Raw genomic sequence first — 14,936 nt, forward strand, 5'->3', positions numbered from 1 at the left:
TTTTTTTTTTTTGTATGTAAAAAGATGAATTGTGATGTGTATGGACAATGAGAGGAGCCTGCTAATTTATTTCAGCCGTGGCTAAGAAGGGGTAAAGGTGAAGAAACTGAACAGAGACCAACCGCGAGGTTGAGATGGCATAAATCCTTGGATCTTGAGGAATTAGGTAATGAACTTACTGAATCATTGCCATTATTTTTATAAGTTGAATAGCAGGAGAGTCCCTAAATGCCTTTTATTGGAAAGGGCTTTTTTTTTTTCTTTTCCTCTAGTCTTTTAATACAAGTTGAATTATGTTATGGGGAAAATTCCACCCGAATGAAATATAGTCCTTGCCAATAACCAGCAACAATCTAAGATCTAGATCCAGAGAAATTATACAATTTAAAATGCAGTCAGGGTAATGCTTCAGAAAGTGATAATGAGATTCCTCCAACTTGGACCAGTTTCCAAGTTCGTAGGGCCAGCTGCTTCACCAGGCGGTGTGATGTTGGCTCACACAGGGGTCCAGGAAAACTGTGCTCATAAGAACAGTGGTTAGAAAGAAGCAGGCTCAGTGTCAGAAGAGTGGGTGGGAGTCCCCTCTCCCCATTAGGAGCTGGGTGACCTTGGGTGAGTAAATTAACCTCTCTGAGCCTCCTATTCCTGAACTATTTATAAAACTGGGAAAACGAGGCCTATTATGCCACTCTCAATGAATTAAAAAGCTAAAAAGAAAGAAAGCATCACAACATAAGCTAACGTTATTGTTTTGAAACGCTACTGCCCTGAGAACACTCCTGAAAATTCTGGGAGCATTGACAATGATTTTTAGACCATGCCAGGCCATCTGAAAGTTATGCTAGAAAAATATTTTGAAATTATGAAAGACCATCCCAATCACATTTGCAATAAGTTTAAGACATCTCGGTGGGAGAAGAGCATTTATGATCTGCCTGACCTTGTGCTCAGGCTTCTACACGTATTGCCTGAATCTTAATCCCCTGAAGACAAGTGATATCAACTCCACTCTTCTGAATGGAGAATTCAGGCTCAGAGAGACTGAATCGCCCACCCAAGTTCTTGGTGGGAAGGAGAAGAGCAAGGGCTCAACTCAGGAGATTCGAAACCAGAAAATGACCATCGCACTACACTAGGCTCTGTAATGACATACAGAATAACAAACACCGGCAATGAACAGTGACTAGCACACTTAGAAACCCTCTCACAAACCCTCTGGCAAACCATCCAGGCCGGAACTGATCACAAAAAGCGAAAATCCCTGAAAGCAGAGAATGGTAAAAATAATGAACATAAACTTTAAATATTTTACTTTAATTTAAAAGTATATAAATATTCTTTCATTTAATAAAAGCAAAATTTGAAAGCTGTTTAGGAAAAGAAACATAGCCTTAAAACATACTTTTGAAACGTGCATTTTTTTTAATATGTTGTAACATAGTTGGCTGCTGATTCAACAAAGCCAAAGTCTTCCCAGGGCAGGTTTGGGTTCTGAATGAAGAGTTGGGCTCTGGGCTCGTTATCATAATTCCCCATCCCTCTTCAATTTTTAATTTATCTATTGCTACCATGGTCTGAATGATTTTTTCCTGACCCTCAGTATATATTGCAATAAATAGGAATTGTTAGTTTAATGGTATATATCATTTCTTTCTGGAAATCGTTGGAAACTCCAATTTGTCTGGGATCAGTTACTAAACCACTTTCTTAATTATTCTCTTGCAGTTCAAAGTTTTTCCAATGTCGTCAACCTCAGGCAACATTTTTCTCTTCTCTAAGGCTTAGTAAATATAGAGCTGGGAATTTTATTCCCCACTAAATGCTCCATGAGGAAAAAAAAACTTGAATGTTAATAATTTTTAACGATTGTATAGAACTTATGTATTCTTAGCTTGTATTTTCCCTAAAATGAAACTCTAAAATTATTTTTTTTAATTTTATAGCCTTTGATCTGTAACTTGGGACAAGGAAATTGCATTCTGTCATAAAAACCTGGCATTTCTTTAAATTACTTTCTTTGTATTATTCATAACCGAAATATGAAGGAGCAGTATTTTAGACCAAAGGCCTTCAAAGTTTTTGCCAGAAATACAAGGCAAGAGAAATTTTATACCAGGGCTAGAAATTTTATATCACATATATACACATACATGCCACACACATACACACATATAACACAGGATGCCCCAAAGGTTGTCTGTAATAGTCACCATAGACAGGGAAAATGAGCAATTATAGTTAAATATTCCCTTATTTATAAAATATTCATGACAAAATTTCACAAAGAGGTGGCCAGCATGGAGAGAATACGTCGTCAATATCTTGTAGATTTTTGTCACGAATAAAGGTGAATAAAGATACGTTTAACCGTAATTTCCCATTTTCCCTATATATGACAACCTGATGGGGGAGCTTGAGGACACCCTGCAGCCCTCTGAAAATTTATTTAGAGGATTTTTATGAAATACTTTAATGTACAATACACTCTGATATTTTCTATTCTTTCTTCTTCTACCATTTTAGTTTTGAAAATCCTTTCCCCCAACTTTCTAAATGTATTCCATGACCCATCAAGAGTCAAAACCCACAATTTGAACAACATTGATAAAGAAAGTCTAGACTCTTCAGAGGTCTATTTTCTTCAAGTGTTTCTTCCCAGAATGTATAAATTCACGGGGAAAAAAATCAATTCATAAACTAATTCAGTGTCTGTCTGGGATGATTTTTGTGAAGCATACTTACCGCGTAAAAATATACAACTCAGAACTCACACATCTTGGGGATTTCTTCTCGGACAATAAGAAAAAGTCAAAATTTAGAATTCTGCCTGCATCCCCACAGGTAGCTGCTACGGATCTTTGCTTAAAGAAAGATGTAAAAGAACACCAGGAAATTTTTGAATGTAATAGACATGTTTAATACCTCGATGTCAGGGATGGTATTGTAGGAGGATGCATATGTCCAAAATCATCAAAATGTATACATTAACTAGGTGAAATTTTCAGTAGATTGATTATATATCCATAAAGATTTTTTAAAAGACTCAATGGAAGGAAATAGAGTGTCTTTTTCAGCAGAGAGCAAGTAGCAACACGTGGCCACATGTGGGCGTGTCCTAAAATAGGACCGAGGAGAAAGCAGGTCTCATCCTTCGCATCACTAGCTTCCAAAGACCCTCAGCCAGAAGCCCCCACACCATCTTTTTAGCACATCCAGACCAGAACACCCTCACTCTCACCACAATACTGCCTGCCCCCTAGAAAATACCCTCCTTGTGAGAACGAGCCTGGGGGGAAAGGTGAAATACACAGAAATCTTAGAGAAAGTAAAGCTGCTCACTTCTCCCCCAGAAATGCAGTCTACATATTTTGCAGAATTAATGTTGACAGAATTCGCAGAGTTTAGGGGAAAGCAGGAGCCAGGGAGCACGTGACTCCTTCCAGTCATTTCCAAGCTCCGATTTCTTTGCCATTGGTAACCTACCATGGAGAATTCATTTCATGCCTGTCTACTCTGGTAAAACCTTGGAATGAATTGAATTGTTACAAAAAGGTGAAAATTAGGAATGCCAAGAGCCATTCGATGCAGCTAATTAAGAGTCGTCATCTCCGCAGCGCCGCACGTGCTCCCGACTTTCTTTACCTGTAAACTTCATTTCTGAAGCTGTCCCTGATAAAAGAACGACTCTAAGAAACCCCCTTTGCCTGTTGCCAAAGAGAGGGTCTTAACGTCTTTCCACCGAAGCTTTGGAGAAAAATATTCACTTCCAAGTGACCTTTCTAACACTGGAATTATTTTGATCAAACTAAAAACCTCTGAGCTAAAATTTGGTTCACATGAATGCTGGGGCTGGGGGTTAGGAAGCGAAAGAATCAGAACTGTCCCTCCAACGACTGCCACTGCCTGCAGATAAAGCCAGCTCTGTACCTGGTTGGCAATGCCCCTCTCTCTGACCTCCCCTCTTCATGTTCCCATCACTCCCAGCACCATCTCAGCAGCCTCCTGGCTATCCCTCCCATGCATCACGCTTGCTCCCACCCCAGGGCCTCCGTCCTTGCAGTCCCCACTGCCTGCAATGCTCTTTCCTCTTGGTTCTTTATGTGCATTTGTACTTTCTCGGCATTCATGTGTCAGCTTGAAAGTCACCTTCTCAGCATGCCCTTCCCTGATCCACGTGTATTAGGGTGCTCTCTGCCAGCAACGAAGATGACCCAACCAGAAGTAGATGACAGGGCTTCAGTGACTCCCCCGGCATATAACATGGGGGCAGGGTAGTTCTGAGATTGGATGATTCAGCAGCATGACGATTTCATCAGGGACACAGGTCCTTCCCAATATTCCATTCTGCCATCTTTAGCAAATCAGCAACACCCCCTTCCGGGTGATAGGGTGGCTGCAACTGCTCCAGACCTCACACGAGGACACAGTGGGGGCCAGTGAACACGACAGGCATTCACTCTCATGCAGGAAATGCATTAGCAAGAAAAACCTTTCCCAGTCACTGCCCCACTGGCAACCCTCCCATCCTACTGGGCAGCCCCTGATGTACCACAATAATCACTGTTAGGGCAGAGAAGACCACTGTGATTGATGGTGGCAAGGAACCTATGGAAGGGCCCCATCCCCTAAGGTGGCCAGTGGGTAAACACTCAAAAGAAATGGGAGCTGTGCCAGCCAGGACACAGGAGGGAAGACAGGGTTGGGGACAGAATAAGGGACAAGCAGACACAATGACAACAAGATCCATCCAAAGTGCCTCAGCCACTCTCCACCACCACACCAGACCCTTAAATCTCTATATAGAACTGATTCTAGGCTCATGCATCTCTTGTTCATTCATTTGTTTACTTCTTACTCTCCCATGCAAACATGAGCCCCATAAGGGTAGGGACCCTGTGGATTGTGTCACCCGAGCATTTCCTAGCACGAGAGCAGTGACTGGCACACAGTAGGCACATAGTGAATGTTTTTGAAGGCGCATATGCAGATATGAGCCCACGTGCATGCCGCTTCTGCCATTCAACCAACTCTCTGTGGTAATCAGATGATGAAATTGACAGGCAGGAAAATCCATCAAGGTTAAACCAGCACTTCGATGACCAGGACCCTCTAAGATGGCCACTGAGCTCATGACCACTCTGATCCCTCATGATTTCAGCAAACCGTCATAGGAAACTCAAAACAGAATGCAACACTCTTATTTTTTCTCCTTCTCTGGGGTTTTCTGATTCCTTGATGACAACATTACCCACCCAATTCCCCAACACAGAACCTCAGGCACCTTCTCCTCTCTTCTTTCTCCCATCCCTACCTGCACATCCAATAGTCCAGTCCTGAAAAATTCAAAACACCATCCCCTCCTCTCAAGTTTCCCTGTTGCTACTTAATTAGATTGTGTGAAAGAAGCTCTAACAGCCTTGCCCACTCCAATTTTATGGGATACTTTGACCCATGTCGCCTTCTTTCCCAGGACCCTACATTAAAACTCAACTATCAGAAAAAGATGGAGTTCACCGTTATTTCGTATGACCCAACATCTATCATATCAAGAGTATTTCTGCTTTTTCCTTCCTCAAAAAGGTTACATTTGCGAGGGAAGGGTGGGAGAAAAGGCAGTTCAAGCAGTTACTTTAAATGGCCATTTCTTAACACTGGAAGAAATACTAGAGCATAGCTTAGGAGTTTTAACTTGGTACTCAGCCAATTGTGCAGAGCCCAATCTTGTAAAACTCCATCAATATATAAAATAAATGAAACAAAGATAGTCCAACATCTTTTATGATTCTGGGATGTTAGCCATGGAGAACTCCTTGCTTTCAAACACATATCATAATTGTTGAGAAGACATTAAAGGAAATTTATAGACAGCATGGTAGGCCTTCCTTCATCCCCCAGTAGGAAAAGTCCATCTCTCCTCTGAATTCTCAGAGCACTTTTTATGGTACATTTATTCTCCTTCTTCATCCTTTCTAACACGCGTTAAGTTATTTCTGACTTTATTATATCTCCCCTACTCACCTATGAGCTCATTGACAGCAAAACCTAAGTGTATTAGGGAGTCTTAACTCATTGGGGTCATATACATGAAGCGATCATTCTCATTCCAATCAAAATGCTTTTGACCATACTCTATTGAATTTTCCTCTTCAATCCCTCCATGGCACTTGGGAATAATATATAACTTCACGGTTACTTTCAGGTATTAAAAGTCCTTTCTATTTTAAAATTTCAATTCCATCTCTGATGCAAAGTTAACCTCCTTTGCCTTGTGGGCTGGGCTCATGGGTTGAGAAAATTTGAGTAGGAGGATGTTTGGGCTAATTTTTCTCTTTCTTTCCCTTCTCTCTCAAGACAGGCCATTAGCTCCTCAGTAGCTGGGAATAGAGACGGGATCAGGAGCAGGGAGGCTGCAAAGGTCTTATTCAACTAAGCACAGTTGAGTCCTGTCTTTACATACGCAGCTTTGGCCCACTGATAGCCTCACTCTGCATGGCAAGCATCTGAACTCTACCTCTCCTGAGTGGCTCCCCCAGGGCCCTGTGTGGTCTCCCCAAAGCACACACCCCCCTTCCATGGGAAATCTTGATTGAACTCTACTGTCCCTCATTCACCTCCCACAGGTGGGGAAGTCTCCCTACTGGGTTAGTGGCCTAAGTTCACCATGTGACATTCTCTTAACCTCCAGGAAAACCACAACTGGGGGCAGGTCAAATGATGATTGGCTGATCGCTGGACTTTCCTAAGTTTTGCCAACTCACTGCCATTCCCTTTGTTCTACTCAGAAGGCAGATCCACTACCTAAGTACGTGTATAACTGAGGGTCAAAACAACCGTGGCTGCTTCTTATGGCCCCAATCGGAGAAGGGATTCTTCAATAGTCCTCATCACTTGACTTTGATGGGAAAGGGCGTAAGGTGATTGCTTCCCACCTGAACAATTTTCATCATCACCAACTCCACAGCTTTGCTCCTTTCTTCCTTCCTGATCTCTTCCTCTACACGAGCACATCATCATGCCACAGTTTTCCTAAGTCTGGATACAGGCACAGCTTCACCTCATCCTTCACTTAGGGTGTCCTAAGGCTGTAATTGACATGTCAGCTGAGATGTCTTCCTACCTGGAGGTCTGACTGAGAAGAATCCAATTCTAAGGCCACTCGAGTTATTATCAGAATCCTTTTCCTTGCAAGCACATGACTGAAGTTTTCTTCCGTGCTGCCAGCCAGGGACCACTCTTAGTTCCTAGAGCCACCCTCTGTTCTTTGCCACCTGGCCTGCTCCAGAAGCCATCCCAAAATTGTCAGATCACTTCTTCAAAGCCAGTAGGAGTATCTCTCATTCCTCTCTGTCAAGGCAGAGTCTTATATAATATAATGCCCCAAGAGGAGTGACTGTCACAACTCCTTTGCCATATTCTATTGGGTAGAAGCAAGTCACAGGTTCCATCCACACTCAACATACAGGAGTGTGGCTCACTGGAGCAACCTTGGTGTGTGTTCACCACACATGGCTTTCCTTCCCTCCTCCTTCCCTGCCTTCCTTCCTTCTTTCTTTACTTATTTTCTTTCTCAGATAAATGACCTTTCATGTACAAATCTCACTAAGTGAGACAAAGATGATTCAGGTAAGCCTCTTGTCCTAGTGAGTGCAGGTTACTATAACAGAATGTCATAGACTGGCTGGCTGAAACAACAGACATGTATTTCTCACAATTCTGGAGGCCAGAATTCTAAGGACAGGGTTTCAGCCTGGTCAGGTTTAGGTGAGCTCCCCTCCCTGGTTTGCAAACAGCATCTTCTCACTGTCTCCTGGATACGGGGATGGAAAGCAGAGAGAGCAATCAAGCGCTCACATCTCCTCTTCCAAGGGTACAGGCCCCAGTCATGAGGATGCCACCCTTATAACCTGATCACTTTCCAAAGGCCCCACCTCCTAATACCATCATATTGGGGCTTAGGATTTCAACACACGAATTTGGGGAAAACACATTCTGTTCATAGTACTCCTGTCTTCCAAAATTCCATACACTAGTGGAAGAGACCATCCTGTAAACAGCTAGATCAAAGCTGATAATAAATGTTGCCATATGTTGGTATGGGCCCCAGCCCAGAACCAGAAGCCCCAGTTTACATGGTAAAAGCAGGAAAAGTTCACAGAGGGGGTGTCATCTACACACACTTTGGGAAAAGGAGGAGGAGGCCCTGCAACTTGTATACACTGTTGTACCTATCTCAGCCATTCAGCAAACGTGCACAGAACAAAAGCTAAAGAATGTGTACAAAGAACTAATCTTCCAAATTAGGGGAAGCAAGACTTAGGGAAGACACTTGACATCACAGCAATTCCCACATAAAAATTGGTATGCAGGCCTTAAAAACTTCAAATGCTTCAAAAATCAGCCTCTTCATTCCATACCTGAGAAGCAGCTGAAGTGCACAGAAGAGGATGGGAGCAGAGGGCTGTGTTCTCAGAACCAAGAACAGGTGAGTGGGAGGATGGGGTCTCAGAGCAATGGGAGCAGAAGAGGACAGGGCTGACTGAAGGCTGCCCCCAGACAGGTGGTTCTGGAGCAGCGAAATGGACAGTCATCCCAAGTTACTACTTTCAGACAACCTACATTTTCCACATAACACATACTGACACCATAAACTGCTCAAACACTTTCCTCTATGAGCTCACCAATGAACATTTTGAACTATTTAATAGTAGTAACCATCAAGTTCCTTTCTGATAATGCCCACCCCACAGTGTCTAATGCATAAATACGAATAGAACATTGCAAATATCTTTAAGCAGAGTTATGGAGGGCCCACAGAGGTACCTCTTCGACCCTTGTGCTCCTCTGTCCACTTCAATCATGGTGAGAGCAACCGTGATTAAGATGGAGAGAGGAAGGTTTTGGGAACTTGATATTTGAAGAGCATCCCACCATTTAATTCTTTTTTTTTTTTCCAAAAATCAGCTTTATTATATTTTATCTTCTTTATAAAAATGTGGAGAAATTGGAAAACTAGAACTCTTGGAACAGATAGGACACTAAGTATAAAAATATTACAATCAGAATTATGATAGCTGTGTTTAAGCACACCCAAAGCAGCAAAACTTGGTTTCAGTTCGATGTTTAATGAAGTTAGCAGGGATCAACCAGACAAGTGATTGTCAAGGAAAAGAAATGGGAGATAAACACGTGCAAAATGTCATTAATAACATGTGGTTGAAGATGGTGACTAAAAATGAAGATGTAATTATAGGGATTTTGGAGTATTTTAAGCTTTCTGGAAGGGAGCCCTCATCATCCTGTGAATAGCTATATCTTTCACACATTGGAGGTTAGCACATGCATGTTTTTGGAACGTGTATATACAAAAAGAGAATGCCAACAAAAATGTTTTCATTAAGGAATGTCATGAGCTAATGACTGTCCCCTGAGCACAGTGCACCTTGAACGTCTTATTCGTAACATACACAGCACTTCACATTATCATTTATTTGGGTTTCACCTTCAAGGTCTATATCCAAATCTGCTTTCTTTTGTTTCTAATTCTGGTCTTTTCTTTCACTGTGGAGTCTAATCATTTTGCTCAACATCATAATACATCAAGAGAAGAAGCTTAAGGAAATCATAGCAAATGTTTCTCAGCCTGGTACTGCTCCTTCCCTGTGTCCTTCATTTCAGAACATTTGAAGTTCACGGAGCTTCTTATCATCATAGTAACAAACTCCTTACAAAGCAGGCAAGGCCTTGTTATTGGGAAATAAATGTAATGAAGATCCACTTTGCACTGGCTGTGACAAAAACTAGAACTAAAGCAAATAAAGTCCCCATGTAGTAGACTAATGTCCCCTTTCATACACTATGACAGAGAAATTTAAGAAACCCTGACGGGCAAGCATCTTGATGGGCATTGTTTTAAACATCCTTTCTGAAATTTCATTGTCTTGCTAGCTACTGTGTTGCTGCATTTCTTTGTTTTCTAAATGCTTTCAACACATAGCCTTTTTCTCTGCAAACCATTAGCAAGCCAACCACCAAGCATAAAATACCTACCATGAGCAATACAGAGCACAGTTGAGCTTACCTATGAGTTTCTAGGTAAGGGAACTACTGAATGCATTCTGATTAAAAAAAAAAAAAAAAGTAAAAATATACAAATGCGTGAAAAGAGAAAACCTTGGGAAAAAAAACAATCTTCCCAAGGGTTTTTGAAGAAGGTAACACTTGAGCTGGTTTTGAAGGTTTGGCGAGATTTAGACATACAGAGAAGACATCTGTCTAAGTCTGTTCAGGCTGCTAGAATAAGATACCCCAAACCCTAAATCTGAGTATGATTATCTTCACTTTATAGTTAAAGAGGCTCAGGAAGTTTATATAAATGGCTGAAAAGCTCAAAGCCATGAATAAATAGAGGCTAGATTCGTATTCAGGACAGCCTATTCTTTCTACTTGCTTAGGTCATGGGGGAATTGGGAAGTGGGAAGGGTCAAGGTTCTCTAGGCTCAAGGCCATATTTCTCTCACTCTTTCTCTCTTGTGGCTGGGTCCTATCCCCTCTCCAAACCCCAGAGCCACCACAGTTTTCACTGTGGCAGGTGGATTTTTTTCCCTCTTTCCATTACTTTTTCACTGCCCCTTCCAGAACTAAGTCTGTGAGAAAAGGCTGTGCTTTGTAACTCAGAGAGGAATCTCAACCCCTTTGAGCATAAAATAGCAGAGGTGACCTTCACAGTGCAAGGGAAGGTCATGCAAGGTTGACTCAGAGGTAGCAGGTACTCTGTGGCTTCTCCCCAAGATTGCCACCATGGAGGACGTGGAGTTTCTTAGTCAGCCCATCTGGATTGAAGTCTAGGTCACTTCCTACTAAGTCCTACTGGGCTAATCATTTAACCCCTCACAGTCTCAGTTTCTTCATCTGTAACTGCCCATTGCCCATTGCCATTGGTTGTCACAAAAAGATGTCTTCACAGTTGCTGGTCCTGAGGGACTTGGGTCTTATGTGTCCTGATGGAAACTCCACTTCTCCTCTCCATAAACTGGATTCTTTGGACAAACCCCTATTTCACCCCCACTCACTCACCACCCCTCACCTAGTTAACTCTTTCTTGTCACTAACATCTTAGCCTGAGCCTCACTTTAGGAGTCAAGCCTTCTGGGCATCACCCAGGTGGATCCCAGGGACCCTTCAGCCCACCTGGTCTACACAACTCCCACTCCTGAGTTCAAAGCAGCAGCCTCCCATTTTGCCCCTTCCTTCTACCAATTTATTCTCCACTCTGATTCCAGATGGATTTCTTTAAAAGTGCAAATCTATTCATGTCACTTGCCTACTTAAAATTCCATAGTCGCTTCCTCTTGCCCTCAGAATCAAGTTCAGACTCCTCCTGGGAGAGAATTACATGCCCTGGGCACTGTCCTGCCCCCTCCCCATCATTTCTTATTTTCTGGCCACAATGAACTTCTCTTGGTTCCTTTAAGAGGCCACATTATCTCCTGCCTTGGGCTCTCATGATGCTTTATTTTGTTCCTAGAATGTTCTAGTCCTCCCCACCATCCCCCACCCCACTCCCTCACCACTCCTCACCTAGTTAACTCTTTCTTATCACTTACATCTTAGCCGGAGCCTCACTTTAAAAGTCAATCCTTTTCATACTCTGTATGTCAAACTCCCTCAGCAATTACAGGTGTCAAAGCCCCTTCTGCTTCTACACTTGTAAAATTCAGTCCACTCAAAGCAACCGGTGCAGGGTCTGTCCTCACCACCAGACTATAAGCCACACAGGAGCAGGAACCACATCTGATTTGCATTTTACTATATCCCTACACAATGGGGAATCAGAGACAGGCCAACAATTTCATTTGTTCCTTTACTCACTCTTCAGGAACCACATCTAAACTCTAAGGACAAAATAAGACTCAGGTTGAAGCAGTGGAAAACCATATTTCAGGCAAATGTAAGTCAGAAGAAAGAAATAGTTGCAATCTTATTTGCAGATGCAAGTGGATTTATACCAACAAAAGTAAAGAAAGACAAAGACGGACACTATACACTGGTCAAGGGACAATACAAGAAGACATATCAATTCTAAATATATATGCACGAAACTTTAATGTTCCCAGATTCATAAAACCAGTCGGAGCAATATGATATACTACAATACCATAATAGCTGGGGATTTCAACACCCCACTGACAGAACTGGACAGATCCTCTAAAGAGAAACTAAACCAAGAAACAGGGAACTTAAATGCAATCCTAGAACAATTATGCTTCATAGCACATGCAGAGCTTACCACCCCAAAGCTATTTCGTATACATTCTTCTCACCAGCTTGTGGATCATACCCATTGATTCACTCACTCATTCTGTTGTGCATCAGCTCTTTCCACTGTGGTGAGTGTGCGTTTCTCTCCCTTTTCATCTCTTTTCTCTGCTACCTCCAGAGATTAATCTTTAAGCGAGGACTGTGCTTGGTAACTTTCAAAAGAATAAGACTCCCAAACTCTTTGAGCATAACACACTTCAGGTGTTGATTTTTGCAGTGTAAGAGGTCAGGTGGTTTTTAGGTTCTCTTCCCTGAACCTGGCGTCTCCTCTCCTCTCCTCTTATCCTTGGGTACAAGGCCCTAATTCTGCCCTAGCAGCAGGATTGGATGGAGCAGAAAAGGACTGTCTACTAAAATATGAAGGAGAAATTTGAAGAGAGGAAAATATAATGAAAATATAGCCAAGAGATTGTGAGGAAGAAGAAAGAAAAAGGGAGAATTTATAAACAGATCCCGAGAGACTGAGACTAAACCTTCCCAACCTAAAATTGGACTAGATACATCATCAGAACTTCTACCACCCCATGGATCCTGGATGATCTGAGGCATTTATTGCTTAAGCCTGAAATAAAGGACTGTCTTCTTTAGTTCATGGCATTTTGAATCTTAATCTTCATTATAGAAGATTAGCCTTTACCAAATTAATAGAAGGACTTTTTTTTTCCTTTGTCAAAGATATAGATCTAGGTTTCTAATTTTTTGATTTGTAAAACAGCAAAGAGTTTCCAGAATGTGTGTTGTCTTGTGATGCCATATAGCAATTCTAACAGTGCTCCCTCAGGACTTATTTGGCCAGGTAAGACAATGCACTTTAAATGCTACACACCTTGAATTCCAATGCATTTTGAAAATTTCCTGTGAAAATATATGCAAACGTTTTATCTATTTCTCTATGCAGCTCAGTCGATACGCAAATGCCATTTAAGGCTCAGCTTACAAAAGCCTCCTCCAAGAAGACTTCCTTGAAATCTTCCTATAGCTCCAATTAGTCTCTTTCCGCTCACGTGTCCCATGTGGCAGTTCAGTCTCTTCTACCGAGAGTGGTGCCATAGTATCTGTGTACAACTTCTCTGTCTTGTCAGGTTCCAGGCGACATCACCACTTTGCGTCATTACTCACTCATTTATTATCTATTCTGTGCCATGTACTATCTGGGTCCTGGGGATAGAGAGATGAATGGGACACAACACTTGTCCCTAGAGTCTGATAGAGGGACAGAGACACATAGGTGAAAGTGACAATACATTTTTGTATTGCCACATGTCACGTGGCAAGTGCTACTACAGAATCATGAATTGAGACAGACAACTCCAGAATTTGGTCTCCAATGATTTGCAAATGCTTATCTCTAGCACAGGCTTGGCTACTGAGATCAGTTGCCTGCAGCCTCCCTGGGATGATGACACACTCTGACACTTGGGTCCTATCTTTGGACTTCTCCATAGCCAGCAAGACCTGCTCGGCGCCCAAACTCATCAGTGTTCACATTAAATATGTGCAGTTCTTTGTATACCAATTACACCAATAAAGCTGTTTTTAAAAAAGAACTCCCTGGGGCAGTGGCTCAAGGGGTTAGGGCACTGGCCCCATATACCAGAAGTGGCAGGTTCCAAACCGAAAAGAACTCCCTGGGGTTGAAGCTGAATAGAGGGCCACCAGAGAGTTCATGGCCTTGCCTCTGTCCCCAGGGAAACTTCACTGTGCCTGAGGGAGGTTTACACACAGCTGGCTCATAATGGGCGTGAGCAGATCCTCTGAGGGTGGACCTAGAATCTCTGTTAGCTGGGCTTTTTCCTGACTCTTATTAAGAATTTTAAATAAGAGAACTTCTTGTGAAATGTCTTCAATCTAAAAGCAAATTCTTTCAACTGTGGGGTCAGAGACAACCAAAGGGCCAAGAAACAAAAGTAAACCTGTGAATTCAATTAAAATATAACAAAGAAAGCCACCAGTTATGGAGAGACACGAAGACAATGGAGCCTAATTATATATTTAATTGCTTTATTTACTGACTTACATAGCCGTTTTGGTGAAACACAGGCTTTCAAGCAGAATTTTGTAACTGTACGTGAATCTAGCACAGGGAACTATAGACAGTAGGGGTCCAACTTGTTGAATCCAAATTGACTTTCGTAAGAGCCCACTCCTCAAGCTCCCATCCAAATGTGATGCATCCTGTATTTTTTGAGTTCAAGACTTAGGCTTTGCCTGAGGCTACAGAGAGAATGAGGTGAATTAGGAACAGCCAAAATTCCCATAATGCCAGGATTTAGAACCTTTAAGAACAAGTCCTTGGAGTTCATATACTCCAAAGTAAATGAACTTTGATGGAAGCAAAGGGGTTAACTATTGTCCATGCTACTATAATGGAAGCATCAATAGGAGCCTTTCTGGGAAACCTGATAGGTGCACAGTGACTAGGGCAGAGCTGGCTGTAGAGGGAGAGACACCCAATCAGTGTAGAATATTTACCTGGATTTTTTTTTTTTTTTTGAGACAGGAGCCTCAAGCTGTCCCCCTGGGTAGAGTGCTGTGGCATCTCAGCTCACAGCAACCTCCAACTCCTGGGGTCAAGTGAGTCTTCTGCCTCTGTCTCCCAAGTAGCTGGGACCACAGGT

The sequence above is a fragment of the Otolemur garnettii genome, unplaced genomic scaffold (genome assembly GCF_000181295.1).
Source record: "Otolemur garnettii isolate 467f Iridium unplaced genomic scaffold, OtoGar3 scaffold00069, whole genome shotgun sequence".
NCBI classification, from domain to species: Eukaryota; Metazoa; Chordata; class Mammalia; order Primates; family Galagidae; genus Otolemur; species Otolemur garnettii.